At 37.1% G+C, this 9,980-nt stretch overlaps 1 long non-coding RNA gene across 1 annotated transcript; it reads left to right on the top strand.

Moving 5' to 3' along the window:
- The first annotated feature begins 5,036 nt into the window (after positions 1–5,036).
- On the top strand, positions 5,037–9,780 carry LOC111575379 (uncharacterized). Its single transcript, XR_002746733.3, has 2 exons — positions 5,037–5,160; positions 9,094–9,780. It is a non-coding gene; the product is annotated as an uncharacterized LOC111575379 (long non-coding RNA).
- The last annotated feature ends 200 nt before the right edge of the window (positions 9,781–9,980 follow it).

The raw sequence follows: 9,980 nt of genomic DNA, 5'->3' as shown, positions 1-9,980 counted from the left end.
AAGCCAGCGCTGTGGGACTGAGACACAGACCAGCCGCTGTCCTCCAGGAGACGTTAATGATCCAGAGACAAAGAAACCAGGCCGACAGAAACACGCTGCTGCTGCTGCTGCTGCTGCTGCTGCTGCTGCTGCTGCTGCTGCTGCTGGAGGCTGCACAGACTTCAAACTAAACATCTGATTAGCTGCAAAGAAAACACATCATCAATTATGACCTGCTGAGCTGAAATGAATATTATTTAGACTCATGACCAACAGATATCAGACAGCTTTGGTAAAACATGAACTCTGATGTGTGATTTACTGCTGGAGGTCAGTTCAGCCTCATTTTGAACACTGTTTTTTTTTCTATAGATCTTCAAATTATCAAAGTTCGCTCCTGTACAACCCAAGAAAAACTGTCAAACTGTGTTCTCCCTTCACAGCTCTACCAGATCAATCAACCAGATATAGCACTGTTCTCTTATAGCTCTTCATGTGGAAAAATATCATTTTAACCCTCGTGTCGTCCTGCGGGTCAAAATTGACCCGTTTTAAAATTTGGAAACGTGGGAAAAAAAAAAATAAAAAATTCCCAGTGAAACTTCTGATGTCCACATTTTCAACATTTTTAGGAAATCTTTCACATTTTTTGGTGGAAAAAAAGAAATGTTAAAAATGTTTCTTAAGAACGTTCACAAAAAAAATCAACCAAAATCCAGCGAATTTCACTGAATTTTGGTTGATATTTTTTTGTAAGTTACAGATAATCACTAGTAAAAGAAAAAAATAAGACAAAAGTATTCATTTATATGTTAACTGCAAAATACGGGCCAAAAATATACATATGATCTACATTTAAAAGAAAAAAAGTGTATTTTTAAATGATTATTCATGATTGACCATAAAATTACACTTTTTTCTTCATAAATCATTGAAAAAAACTTAATTTTGCAGGTATTTACCATACATGAAAGAAAAATGAGGTATTATATATTGTTTTTTGTTTTGTTTTGTTTTGTTTTTACAGTGCACTGTCCTGATGATTAACTCTCAGAAGCAGACGCTCTTAAGGACATAATATATTTTTATTCATCATAAATACATAAATAGAGTAAAAGGTTCTATGTAAACACAGATACTGTGGAATGTAGTGATGGAATGTAGTTTACTAAAGTACTGTATAGTTTCAGTGTCAGTACAGGTGGAGGTTCTTGTGCTTTACTTGAGTATTTCCTTTTTCTGCTGCTTTATACTTACAGTCCACTACAATATAGACAAATATTGTACTTCTGTACAACATACAACCAACTTAAGAAATAATATTATGGATTTGCATCAAGCTTTACTGATCTGTGAGGATACATTCACAAACTACCCATCAGATAAACTATATAAAGTCATTAAACCACATTTACCAGCTCCAATATTGAGATGATGAACACATTAGTGCATCAGTAATTTACTTTTCACTTGAAGTGTATTGAGATGCTGCTACTTTCATAGTTTTACTCAAGACAACATTTAAATGCATGAACTTTACTTGCTAAAGAGTACTTCTGCAGTGTGGTATTGCTACTTTTACTTAGGAAAAAACTTCTGGAAAATCTATATATTGTTAATTCGAACCTAAATGTCATTTTTTAGGAAGCAGTGATTTGTATTCAGTGAAATGTACTTTAATCCGCCATCCTTTTCCATCTTGTGTGTGTTGATCAGATGATGTGATCACCAAAAGCAGCAGAAAATAGCCTTTTCACACCGTCTGCTTCACTGTAGCTAAAATTAGACACTCTTGGCCGGCGGCCTCGTTTCTAAACTCATAAATCACAATAGAAATGAGCAGAACAGGTAAGTTCCTGCTCAGCATGGAAACTCAGCAGACAGAGGCCTTTCTGTCTGAGCTGTAAGGGAGGAAACGCAGGCGTCATGCAGCGCAGCGACGTCCTGACAGGCCGCTATGACCAATTAAAAGGTGAGAGGAGAGGAAGAGCAGGATGTCAGCAGCCCAGGCACAAACACTGGGTTTACTGTACCACTCAGACTGGAGCGTTTGATTCCACTGGACTTCATTTAGGAGAGCCGAGTGTGGGACGGATTTATTTCAATTGTCTACAGTTTTTCCTCAACCACCTTTCAAATCGGGTGCGTCATTCAATGTGAAAATCCAGCAGTTTCATAAAGAGTCACGCAATTAATGCACAATGTAGAGTTTCTGCTGGGAGGGTGAAAAGTCAGCTGGTTGTTGAAGCAGGTGGATGAAAACCTTTGAGCCGTGGGCGGAAAATACAGGGATTTTATTAAGATTCAATACAAACACAGAATAAAAGTATCATTGATCTACATATACCAAAATCTGACAAATATACACAGTGAAAGAAGCCAGTTTTAGTGCTAACATGCAAATATGACTATGCTATGATGCTATGATGTGCTAATGTCTAGCAGCTATAATCTTTACCGTCTCAGTTTAGCATGTTAGCATGTTAACCTGCTAAGCTCCAAACAGTTTCTGGACATTTCTTGCTTCTGTATGTTTTTAGCATTGCCATATTAACAAAACATCTGACAAATATACACAATGTAATAAGCCAGCTTTAGTGCTAACATGCTAATATGACAATTTCCTTTTTTTTCCAGCTTAGATTCGGCAAATCTCTCCAATCAAACTGCAAATTACACATGATTTTTTCAGTTTGTGGCTCCTATAAATTGTGTAATTTTTGATTTTTTGGGGGGGTTCAGAGGGTTAATATGAGAACAAATGTCAAAGAATCACAAAAATCCTTTACAGTCTATCTTCTGAGGAAAATGAATATCCGTAGAAATCTGCATCACTATTCCATAAATAGTTGTATTTATTCAGGTTTGGACCAAAGTGTTTGAGGGACCAAACACTGTATGAAAAGAGTTGAGAATGTGTGCATCAAAACAGCCTCCTAACCTGACCTAAACTTGTATCTGACTATTAGAAGATCAGCGTAAGAGGAGGGAGAGGAGCAGAAAACAGCATCAGAGGTCTTCAGAAATGAAGCATCAAAGCCACAGCGGCAAACCGGCCACATTTGACGCGTGTTTGTGAAGCGTGGAGAGCGTTATTTATTGCCTTGTAAATGTGGTGTTTTGCTGTTTGTGGGTTTTATTTAGTCATTCTGATGAAACACATCAAACCCACCTCCAGTCCTCGAAATACCTCCCAAGAAAAGCCCTGTACTGATGTGTTTTAATGTGGTTCATCACCACGGTTAGTCCTTATCCATAAGCTGTGACCATTTAGACCCTGAGCTCTGCATCTCTGAGTGATTGTTTGGGTAATTATTTGTTGTTTTTGTCATTCTTATCTAAGGTTTTACTGATCAGCATCAAGGCTCCCCCTCGGCCAGGTCAGACTGCGGCCTGCAGGGAAACTTGAGCGTTTCAGATCTTGATATAAATCAGCTAAAAGGCCAGATGTTTACTCAAACACACCTTAAACTGCTGCTGCTGTTTGAACAATTCATGGATTTCGTTCATGCTGAGGATGAGAGGAGTCTGAGTAAATCCACAGCTGACATAAAGGACAGGAGGTGAAATAATATATGGAAAAATATGAGGCAGGATGTCTTAATGCAAAACTATTCGTCAAACATGTCCATGTTGCTATAATTATTTCAATTCAGGCCTGTTGTGGGCTGTATGTAGAGAAAGATTTTAACCCTCCTGTTGTCTTCATTTACGGGCACCAAAAAAAATTGTTCCCTTGTCTGAAAAAAATCCAAAAACTCCAAAAAATATTCCCCAAATTTATTTTTATTATTATAAAGTCATTCATTGACAGCCTGAGACCAAAAAATTACACAATTTTACTGTATTTAAATCAGCAAAAAATATTTATTTACAAATATTTGCCATTATTTGGAAGAAAAATTCAGTAAATTTAGGATTGAAATATTTAATCTTTATTTTTAAGAAAGGGACAATGTACATTAATCAACATCGGTAGTCCGTCCATCTGTTGTTAATTGGCATTCTAAAATAAATAAAATGACAATAAAACAACAACAGAAAAACTATAAACATTTTTTAAACAGCTCTTACAGGTTTTTCTTGTTTTGTTAAAGTACAAATCATGAATAAAATCATTGAAAAAAATCAGTTTACATGTTGACTGTCATGGAGCTGTTCATTCTTTGTGTTTTACCCCAGCAGGTCTAAACTTTGCAAAAACTTCAGGTTTCTGGCAAACATTTGAGGTGAACTTTTGACGTCAACACAAATGTGATGCTAACTTTGTGGAAAATAAACCACAAACAGTCCAATCCATGATTTCAACCTGCTTTATCCTTCACAGAATCACAGGAATGATGGAGTCCAGCTGACATTAGAAGATAACCACTGATACTCAGATTCATGATTCACAGTCAGTTTATAATCTCAGTCTAAGCTGCTCTGCATGTTTCAGGACTGTAGGAGATCAGAACATCCACAGGAAACCTACTCAGGTGCAACGAAAACAGCCGACTAGCAGAATCTTATTGTTGAAGGTTCAATTACCAAGAAAATCCATCCATCCATCATCTATACACTGCTTAATCCTCATTAGAGCTGCGGGCGGCTGGAGTCTATCCCAGCTGACTTAGGGTAAAGGTAAGGGACACCTGGGCAGGTAACAATCTATCACAGGGCTACATACAGAGACAAACAATCACACTCACATACAGAGATTAGAGTCACCAATTATACTCAGCATGTTTTTGGACTATGGGAGGAAGCTGGAGAACCCAGAGAAAACCCACACATGTACAGGAGAAAATTTAAACTCCATGCAGAAAGATCCCAGGACGGCCAGGAAGTGAACCAGGGATCTTCTAGCTGCAAGGTGACAGTGCTAATGTGATGCACTCAAAATGTATGTTTCACATTTGTGTTTATGTATGTATATTATTAAGCACTTTATTTTTGTTAATATTAAGGAAACAAACATTCCATTAGTGAGATGAAACACTCACAGTAATTAATTTCACATTTGTTGTGGTTAAAATCCTCAGTTCATTAGGAAGAGGGAGAGCGGAACCAATGTGCTCAGGTGTTGTTCCACCCAGGTTCCTTTAGGTGTGGGTTTCCGCCCACCTCCCCAGGGGAATTTTGGGAGGGTAAATAACCGGTTCTGTCTTCATTCCTGTGAACCTTTTACCTGTTTTCCAGGTAAGTACACTTTGAAAATCACACTAGAAAGTTAAGTGTCTTGTAGCGCGAGTGAGACGTGTTCTGTGACTTTATTTTTCCGATTTTTAATGAGTTAAAGAGCGGAGGTCAACCGCGGCTCGGCTGATGCTGCGCTCCAAGTTTAATGTGACTGTGTTTCTGTGGCTTCCTGCACGTTATGGACACGATCTGTGACATTAATCATCAGTATTTTAGTTGCTGGGATTCTGAACACTTGACAAATATTTAGAAATATACGTTGTTGTTGTGTTGTTTTGATAACAGGTTACTGCTCAAGTTTATTGCAGAAATGCAGAGTAAACATTAAAGAGGTAAATGTTATATTTTTGTAGGTTTGTATTTAAAACAGTGTGTTGAGTTATGAATGTTTTCCTATGCAGTGTGTGAATGTTTCAGACTGAAAGCAGATTTAAACCACAGAATTACAGTATATGTATGAATTAGTTGCCAGAATTGCACTATATGTAGCACTGTGTTATAGTAGCCATGAAAGCAGTCCAGATACTGAAATATACTTGAACAAATACCAGTGTTTAACTGATTTAATGCCTGTGAAGGAACTGATGAGTGAATGTGAATAGAGCCATATTGCTGTATTTTATGTGGACTAAACAACAGGACACTGAAACAGAGACACAAGTTAAGAGTTTGAGACCACTGATGATTTAATAATTGTGTTTAATAAAGTCAGAGGAATTTTGGGAAGGTAAATGATCAGTTCTGTCTTCATTCCTGTGAACCTTTTACCTGTGTTTTCCAGGGAGACACCGGACCTGTAACACTAACCACTAAGCCGCTGTGCAGCCCTACCAAGAAAATCATTGTATTTGCAGCAAATTTGCTCCAAACAGTGACCTGCAGTAAACCTGCCATCAGTTTTCCACAAAGTTTGAGGTCTAGTCCACCAGAATTCCAGGGCAAGTTTGCCACAGATGTAATTTGCACATGAAATTTGCAGCAACATTGCGAAAGATTGAGCATAAATGTCTTCTAGAAACTGTTACTGCCAGTAAAACTATCTCTGGAACCACATACTGACGTGTTTGTTACTAATGTCGAACTCACCGGAAGTTTATATAGGAAGTTTAGTGGGAAACAACTCATTATTGCCGGGATGTTTCTGGAAGTTTGGCAAACTTGTGGCAACATTTTCTGGAAGACTAATTGTTTTGCTGCAAATCAACCACAAGTTTGCGGCAAATCTGTTTCAAACATTCAGCTTTTTTGATAAATATCCTCACTGCCTCATATATATATATATATATATATATATATATATATATATATATATATATATATATATATATATATAATATATATATATATATATGTGACCCCATGTGATTGGACTAAAAGAAATTACACTTTAAGACCTAAGAGTGATTCTTAATGCAATATTTCACAAATGATGACGTGTCTGAAAACTTTTTACCACCGCTGTATTATTGTTAAAAAGGAAGGAGAGTAAAAGTCAAATACTGATAAAAGTTGCACAAAAATGTCATTTCTTGGAGGAGAGATATGCATAACTTGGATTAATATTTTGTTTAACCTTCCTGTTGTCCTCATTTATGGGCACCAAAAAATAGTTTCCTTGTCTGAAAAAAATCCAAAAATTCGGCAAAAAAATTCTCCAAATTTCTGAAAATTTGCAAAACCTTCAGGAAGAAAATTCCAATAATCACTTTCAAGTTTTATTTCAAAAATAATCCCCCAAATTTGGCAAGAAAATTCTTGTAAATATTTTCAAAAAAATGAGTAAAAATCTTCCAAAAAATCCTAAAAATATCTAAAGTGATTACATATATATGAGTAAAGCTTCTAATATTTTCTTTAAGAACATTCATATAAAAATCAACCAAAACCCAGCGAAGTTCGCTGGATTTTGGTTGATTTTTTTGTGAATGTTCTTAAACATTTTTAACATTTCTTTTTTTCCACTAAAAAATGTTCAAAGATTTCCCAAAAATGTTGGAAATGTGGACATCAGAAGTTTCACTGTGAAAATGTATGTATTTTCCACATTTTCAGACTTTAGAATCGGTCAGTTTTGACCCGCAGGACGACAGGAGGGTTAACATGTTCTTAGTAAAACAGGCACTAAAATGTTGAGCTTGAAAGAGGAGAAATTAAACTACAATATCCTCAAAGTACATGAACTGCAGTCAGAGCGAGGTATAAAAACGTCCTTTCTTTGGCGTTTCGTGGGCGTTCAGCTGCGTGGTTGTGTGAGGTCTGGCAGGTCCAGTGGTGGTCTGACGGTTTGGGGTGTTTTGGGACAGAAGAGACACTGAAGAGGCTCGCGGTCGCCTTTTGATGAGGCCAGATGAGACCTTCAGCCACATTCCTCGTCAGTCTCCTGGGCTGCCGCTCGCCACATTACTGCCTGCTGTCCAAACAAACAGGGCCGGTCTCAGAGGGCCTCCTGAGCCATGCCAAGCCGAGCCGGGACAAACCGCCCACCTCTGACGGTCCTAAAATATAGATTCTCCATTTTTAACTCTGGCAACAAGACGCTTTTTGAGCTGTTCCACATGTAGGCTGCTGTTCTGATGTCCAGTCGTCGACACGCTGTAGGTGTTCCTGGAAGACGTTCATCACCAGGCATTCATTGTTTTCATGTTCTAGAAAGTGTGGAGGAGTTAAATTAATCGACTGGTTGCTAAATCCTGTACCTGAACAATGACACATTAACCCTCGTGTCGTCCTGCGGGTCAAAATTGACCCGTTTTAAAGTTTAAAAATGTGGAAAAAAATATATTTTCACAGTGAAACTTCTGATGTCCACATTTTCAAAATTTTTGGGAAATCTTTGACCATTTTTTGGTGGGGAAGAAAATTTTTAAAAATGTTTCTTAAGAACAGTCACAAAAAAATTGACCAAAATCCAGCGAATTTCGCTGGATTTTGGTTTATTTTTATGTGAATGTTCCTAAAGAAAATATAAGAAGTTTTACTGATTTATATGTAATCATTATTACATATTTTTAGGATTTTTTTAAAGAAAATTTTTACTCATTTTTTGAAAATATTTACAAGAAATTTCTTGCCAAATTTGGGGGATTTTTTTAAAATAAAACTTTTAAGGGAAACTTTTCAGGAATTATTGGAATTTTCTTCCTGAAGGTTTTGCAAATTTTCAGAAATTTGGAGAATTTTTTTGCTGAATTTTTGGATTTTTTTTCAGACAAGGAAACATTATTTTTTGGTGCCCGTAATGAGGACAACAGGAGGGTTAATACATCTCAAATTAGGAGATTATATGAAAGCAAAAATCTATTTTTGAGTGAAAACTGCTATTTTTTTTAAGCATGCTGGCTTATTTTAAGACACCTAAGCTTGACAATCCTGGTAAAATATAGCTTAAAATAAGTTTTCCCAGCTAACTTTAAGATCTAAATATTCTAAATATCATATCTTATTTCAAGAAATCTTACCAAGCCATTTTTCACTTGTTCTATTGGCAGATTTTTCACTTATTTCAAGGTAAAAGTTCCTTGAAATAATTTTTTTTTTCTTGTTTAGAGAGGAGCATTTTTTCCAGTGTTCTTCAAAAGAAAGAGACCAGTTGACTGTTTTCTGGCCTCAGACTTCTTTGAACCCTGTTGGAGGTCACGGTCCGATGGAGCAAAGAGAGCTGCATCGTCAGCAAAAAGTCAGACCTCCTCTGCTTCAAGATTGTTGTTGTTGAAAATGGAAAAAAAAAAAAACAGCAGAGTGAAACAGTCGAGCAAACATGTCCTGAAAGGGAATGCACTGATTGCATCTTCAGCAAATGGTTTCTGGATGCTTAATTTGCAGTTTTTCAGACGGCGAGGGGGCAGGTGGCGACATCAACAGCTTCACCCGCTGGCCTTTAGTTCCCCGCCGCCTCCTTCCACCTATCACACCATCTCTTTGTCTGTCTCCCAGAGTTCAGCCCTGGACCAGACTCATTGTCCTCCCTGATGACTTGACGTCTCTGTCTGTCACCGAGACGCAGATACAAAGACGACGCACAATGAGACGCAGCACTGCCTCCGGTGGCCGCCTGGCATCCTGACAGGGTCTCTTTCAAAGGTTACATGTCAATCCCATCTGACAGCCGTGATAAAGACTTTGGGATCTGGGCAGGAATCAATGTTGTGAAACGGCACCAAGTTATGCAAAACCGAGCAATTATTACAACTTGTTTCCTTGTTTTAATGTTGTGACCTGACAGCAAATGTACTGTTACTGAGCATTACTTATAAACACTGAAAAAGTACAGAGAGAGGATGTTTTTTTTCTAAACTCTGGTGTGTTTCTGGGAGGTTAAAGTGTTATTTTCCCTCAGTTTCAATGGGATACAGTAAAGTTCATATCTAGTCTGAACCTCTAAGTGTCCCCAATGTGCCTTTCAATGGGAATATTTGGATTTGTTGGGTTTTCCATGTACAATTTTATCGAATATGAACCATTATTGTAAATATACTAAAATTTGGAAGGTTAATCTTCTTCCTTTTTTTAGTTTGAAAAAGTTTTCATAAAACATTAGTCCTTTTACATAGTCTCAGTATTGCTGCAAGTGGATTTACATTCCGTACGACTAAAATAAAATATACCGCAGTATGTTGATAACCCCTTGTAACTGGGTTTTTATGGAAAACATGAAATTGCCTGGGTGACCCCAAACTTTTGAACGGTAGCATAGATGTAACAATCAAGATTCATATTTAAACCATTATCCTACTTCATTAGTGTTAACCAATCAGAAATGAATTGACTGAAATATTTCCATTATTTATTATAAACCCGGTCATTTAAGGTTCCATTATTAC

This window comes from Amphiprion ocellaris, chromosome 14 (genome assembly GCF_022539595.1).
Source record: "Amphiprion ocellaris isolate individual 3 ecotype Okinawa chromosome 14, ASM2253959v1, whole genome shotgun sequence".
In the NCBI taxonomy this organism is placed as follows: domain Eukaryota; kingdom Metazoa; phylum Chordata; class Actinopteri; family Pomacentridae; genus Amphiprion; species Amphiprion ocellaris.
This window is presented reverse-complemented; position numbering and strand designations above follow the sequence as displayed.